Source organism: Lampris incognitus, chromosome 8 (genome assembly GCF_029633865.1).
Source record: "Lampris incognitus isolate fLamInc1 chromosome 8, fLamInc1.hap2, whole genome shotgun sequence".
NCBI lineage: Eukaryota > Metazoa > Chordata > Actinopteri > Lampriformes > Lampridae > Lampris > Lampris incognitus.
The window spans coordinates 51977798-51983797 of NC_079218.1; the positions used below are offsets into that span (position 1 = coordinate 51977798).

General features: G+C 45.0%; 1 protein-coding gene across 2 annotated transcripts in view; it reads right to left on the reverse strand.

The window, feature by feature from the left end:
* Positions 1–943, reverse strand: part of pld2 (phospholipase D2) — a 42132-nt gene extending 41189 nt beyond the window's left edge. For both annotated transcript variants that reach the window (XR_008810602.1, XM_056284802.1), the window contains exon 1: positions 403–943. The gene's annotated coding sequence lies outside the window, so the exon portion shown is untranslated. The remainder of the gene's footprint in view (positions 1–402) is intronic.
* Positions 944–6000: the final 5057 nt, after the last annotated feature.

The following is a 6000-nucleotide window of genomic DNA, read 5'->3' on the forward strand; positions in this document are numbered from 1 at the left end:
ATCAGTTCATAAAAGTTCAAGTCGAGTCGGATTTTAGCACGCTTAAGAAAACATGTAAATCCACCTGTAACGCTGCCAGTCACGTCAGTCGAGCAGCCCGTAGACGAAGGGGAAAGGGTTTAAAACGCTCGGGAGAAGTTTTCTGGTCTCCACCCATCCTCTTTTCCTGCAGCCTAACATTCCATTTGCGCTTATTCGTCTACGCATGAGACCACAACACGTCTGGCGATCCGCTGACAGCACTCTGTAATAACCACACCGTCTGGATCAAGTTGTTAACCTCTGTCAACACCGTAAAATCCGCATTTGGCAAATGACCAGGCGTCAAGTCGACATTCTACTGATAAAAGCGTTGCGCGGCGGGACCGAGATTACGTGGAGGTCCACTTTAGGCCTACTTACTTTCACTTCAGAGCGGACACCTCCGAGTCACCAGACGTGAAGCTGATCCGCGTGCGAGCCATGGGAGAAGAATCGCAACTAGTTCATCTCCTTCCACCGAACACGTTCCTGGAGGAGAGCGGCCGGGTTGTAGCCTTATTCCACATCGACGATGCACGTTCTGTAGTCCCTCCCATCTGGTGCCAAAATCGCCCTACTCGAGTGCGTTGGGGAGAGGAGGAAAAAAATGCCAAGAAAGTGCAAGAGAACACGGAGCCCTCTCACAAAGGCAGTGTGTGCGTGCTATGATTTTTAACTAAGAGTAAATTATTGTTTTGTTGCCATGGTGATTAGACGTAACACAGCAATGTGCAGGGACATTTTATTGCGGCGGCCAAGTGAGCTGTGTGCAGATTACAGTGTAAACACCAGAAAGAGCTTTTAAGGCAGAATGACACCCGGACAGGACAAGTCCCAACTGGGCAGTTTCCTGGGGAAAAAAGAGACACAGGAATGTAAGGAGGTAGCGGAGGACAGCAGTCCCATTACTCGTGTAAGTACTATGACACAATCAGCGTCATGCATTTCCGGCTGCTCCGCATTAAAAGTCCCCGAGTCAAAACGCCATAATCAAAAAAGGCAGCCGACGACATTTTAAAGGGACAATCCGGTATTTATTTTTCAAGCCATAAACCCTATTGGATAGAAGAACGAACCTTTTCAACTGATCCAATAAGGAACAAGCTGGCGTCAGGTGACTGCTGCGCGCCAAGCTGCGACGTAGTCCTTTCTTTAGGATTGGCACTTGCCAAAAATTTTCAAACGTTTTGCTCCCTGAAAAAATAGAGATTATGATAGACAATGTCAAACTGAACACAGAAGTAATTTCAGATTTGCCGTATCACGTAGGAATTTGGAGAAACATTAAGATAATGTAACGTGCATGGATAAATAGACACGTTGGTCCTCGACCAACGGGTATGACCCTTTAGTCGAGCGGTTAGCGATGTCTCCTGCGGTGCGGGCGATACGGGTTCGTGTCCCGGCCGCGGCAGTTCCTGTGGTTGCGTTGTCCCCCGAATTCGCTACATTGGTGTCAGAAGTGGGATGGAGCGACCGTAAGGCCATCGGAAGCGTACGCGCCCTGAGGCGTAAAGGAGCTGATATGCTTAAGCGCGGGGCGCGCTTCCCGAAGGAAGGGGGGTAGTGTAACGTGCATGGATAAGTAGACACGTTGGTCCTTAGCTAACGGGTCTGATCGTTTAGTCTAGCGGTTAGCGATGCCTCCTGCGGTGCGGGCGGTACGGGTTCGCGTCCCGGCCGCGGCAGTTCCTGTGGTTGCGTTGTCCCCCGAATTCGCTGCAATAACCTTCGTTGAATTTAACACGTTTAACAGCCTAATGACGCTGACACAACATTATGCGATCAGTTCAACTGAGCTTAAAATGTTTTGCAGCTGATGTTGGTTTAATAATAATAATAATAAATCAAACATATATAGCGCTTTTCTAACACTCAAAGTCGCTTTACAATAAACGGCAGTGAAACAAGACGACAGATAAAACATAACACAGACCCGCAGGGCTGGATGGGAAGGGGGGGGGCTACATAAGGGAGAAGCGGCAGCCACACACGACGCCAGCAGTACTCTCCGACTTAAACAGATACAAAAGGGCGACAAAAAAACAACAGGTATGCTGAGTACAACAGGTCTGTACTCAGCATCTGGTGCCTCTAGTGTCAGTGCCCAACAACCGTCGGCCAGCATTATGGATTGCAGTTGCTCTGATACTCGTTTCCATGGTCGCAATGTCCAGGTGAAACCTTCCACCATGTTCATCACTGACTGCACCAAGATCAGCAGGGAAGAAGTCCAAGTGAGATGCAGAAAATGAATTTTCAGTGACATGTTGCAATTCATGGTTTTGTATGCTTTAAAAATAGCCCTTCAAAAAGAAAAAAGAAAATAAGACGAGGCCAAAGGAACTAGTGGAAATACACTTGTTAACAAGACGCATCGTCTATAAACAAGTCCTCATAGCTCAAGGAAATGTTGCTTGTTGGGTGACTGTGTCTTATATTAAGATACAATATATCATTACACTTCATTTAAGACACAGTCACCCAACAAGCAACATTTCCTTGAGCTATGAGGACTTGTTTATAGACGGTTCATCTTGTTAACAAGTGTATTTCCACTAGTTCCTTTGGCAGGTCTTTTCACTTATTACTAGCAAAAAACTAAACAAACAAACAAAAAAACCCAACATTGTCTCATTTTATTTTATTTAGAATATCTTTATTACATTTTCGTAGACAACACAGAACACAAAAGCTCAGACACGACATGACTAAATGAGTAAGTAAATGAAAAAATAGTGGGCATTATCTCCACCCCAAACCCTCACCACCCCCAACAACAGAGAAAGGCAACGTCAAACAAACAAACAAACAAACAAACAAACAAACAAACAAACAAACAAACAAACAAACAAACAAACAACGTGTAAAATAGGAAGATTACAGGACAAGTGGTTTTGCAATAGAACAGGTACAGGGACAGGCTGGGCCGGTTTAGGAAACCCTTGTAATATGGAAGAGGACAGCGTAGGTCCAATATGTTCTAAGTAGGGGTCCCAAACTTTGAAGATGGTGTCCAGTGAGGAGTGAAGCATACATGAGACGTATTCATTGGGCATACACTCCATTATAAGATTGTGCCACGACTTTTTTGTTGGAGTCTGTTATGTTGGCGAGTGACTCACAGGAGACGAATGAACTGCTATTTAACTCTATTTAGCAACGACTAGCTTTCATACAACTTTCCATCCTCGCTCTGCTTGTTCTTTTCCCGTCCCCTTACAGCAGTCCCTCTCCGCCATCCATCGTCTCACAGTGCCACCCAGTGGCGATGGAATGCAGTGTCCACAAACGCAACAGCTTCCCCATTACTCACGGAAGTACTACTATTCAATTCAATAATGCTTTATTGGCATGACTGCATTAATTACAATGTTGCCAAAGCAAAACAGGTCAACAGAGTACTAAAAAAAAAGAATAAAAAAAGGAAAAAGGAATACATACTAGATCTGGCAGAAACATAGAACAGCACTTGAACGGCAGCTGACAGTAATTGACAGTATTTTGGTCACTCGCTGACCCTTAGGCTATGACATTCTGACACATTGTGCCGCAAGGTGTGCACTTTGACCCTCTTCTAAAATAATTGGCCATTGCTCTTTCTCATCCAGGAGTAGAACATTTGGAATCTGATTTTTAAATTTCTCCTGATATTTTTGTCTTATGTTCTGGAATTTCTCACAATTTAGCAGGAAGTGCATCTCTGTCTCGACCTCACCTGCCGTACGGTGACCACATATTCTTTGCTCTTTTGGTAGCCAAGCGTTTTTGTGTGTCTGCCCTTTTCAATGGCTAGACTGTGGTCAGTGAGCCTGGACTTGGTAAGGATGTGTCTCTGCTTACTGTCTCTGACAGTGGATAGATAGTCAGCCCATTTGTATTCTCTTTTTAGGGCCTGATAACATTCTGATTTGTGGTGTAAATTTGGTTTCTATGTCCCAATGTTCCAAACATGAGTTTTTGCATTGTTTGATGATTTGGTTTACTCTAATCTGTAGTTGGTTAGCAGTGCTGGTCTGAAACTCATCTAAGTTGGTGGCTATGGGGTTGGTTAGTTTCACAACCAGCTGACTGAGAGGACTCTTTCTTAGCTCTTGGATTTGAAATGGTTTAAACTGCAATGTGTCATGGGGATGTGTCTGCATTCATTGCCAGACCAAAGCTTCCCGAGGCAATGATTTTCAGTCCCAGGTAATTATAATTTAACAGGTGCTCTAGGGCGGTGTTAAGTACTATCTCATTATGACTGAACTTAGCCTAAGGCTTAAACATTTTCCTTCTGTAATGTAACATTATCAGGTATCTTAATGTTCCATACTCATAAACCTGAAAACATTTGAATACATGAATGAAAATATCTGAAAACATAAGGTTTCTGTAATCAACTTAAATTCTCCACGGTATTTCAAGTAAGTCTTACCATATAAGTGCAACTGAAAGTGCGTTATATATAATACTCAAAACACTCGAACGTAGTAACTAAAATTCACATTACTGCCACCGTAACTCCAACTGGCAATTGTATTGTACTCCATTTCTTTTCCCTTTAGTTTCTCCCCCCCCCCCATAGGTCAGCAATCTACCTACACCCTTTACATATCTTCTTGTTTTAGGCTTAGACCTATGCCTTCACATAGTCTTTTGTCCAAGCTGGTAGTTGTCGCTCTCTATGATGGGCAGTTTGTCTTGTTGACACCCGCGGTAACACCTCTGGTTTCTCTGGGCAGAAAAGTGTGCTGCATTCCACCTTTTCCCATTTCCCATCGATACAGGTACTCAGCCCAGTCTGTTGCTGCACAGACAAGGGGTCGGTGCACTGTCTCTCTCCCTTTCCCATGTGGAAAGGCTTGTGTACCCGAACTTTATCACCAATGGTGACCTTGGGAGGTTTTGCACCTCTCTTGACGTTAGTGTAGTGTTCACTCTTGGCCTGCTGTAGGACAACTCTGGCCCTGACTTGATCGTATTTCCATCTACCCTTGGGAGGTGGTAGGACATTTAGCTTTGTCCACATTGGCCTCCTCCTCAGGAGCTGAAACGGGGACTCACCGGTCATTGCATGAGCTTTGGCGTAGTAGCTATGAAGCATCTCAGTGACTGTAGGCTTCCATGCTTGTTGAACTGTCTGTACTGCTTGAATACAGTCTTTCAGCACTCTGTTAAACCGTTCAACACATCCGTTAGCTTGAGGGTGGTAGACACTCGTTCTGGTGTGCTTGATGCCCATTTCTCTCAGGAACTCAGTGAAGGTAGAAGAATTGAACTGTGGCCCATTATCTGTTGTAATGGCACAGGGGTTTCCTTCATGTGCAAAGGTGGAAGCCATGAACGTCATTTGCGGGTGAATTAAAGGCTACGTCCGGCCATTTGCTGAAATAGTCAATGAGGGTGATGGCAAATCTGCAGTCATAGGCCCCACGTTCAAATGGACCCACAATGTCAACAGCCACATGCTAAAAAGGGCCCCATGGAACCTCAACAGGCTGCAATGGGGCAGGAGGAGTTTTGGCTGTTTTGTCAGATGATTGACAGATTGTGCATGACGACAGAACTGTGTGGACGAACCCATCCATGTGTGGCCACCAGTAAAGCTTTCTGAGGCATTGTTTTGTGCGAACTATGCACTAGTGTCCTTCATCTGCCAGATGTACTATCCTCTCTTGAAGGGACTTGGGAACCACCAGGCATGTTCCATGGAAGACCAGTGGTGACTCAAGTTCATGGCGCACTAAGAAATACGGTTGTACATCATTTGGAAGAGACTTTTTCACCTTAGGCCAGCCTGAACAAATGACCTGCCACAGTTGTGTAAGTTCGGGACAGTCCTCACATTCAGCTTTGAAATCCACAAGCAGCAATGCGGTCAGGAGGGGAGAGATCTCAGTTATCTCTGTGAATAATTCTTGCTCAGAATCCACAGCCATGCTAGAGTTGACCAGGGGAACACATAAGAGGCATTCTGCCACAACATTTTGACTA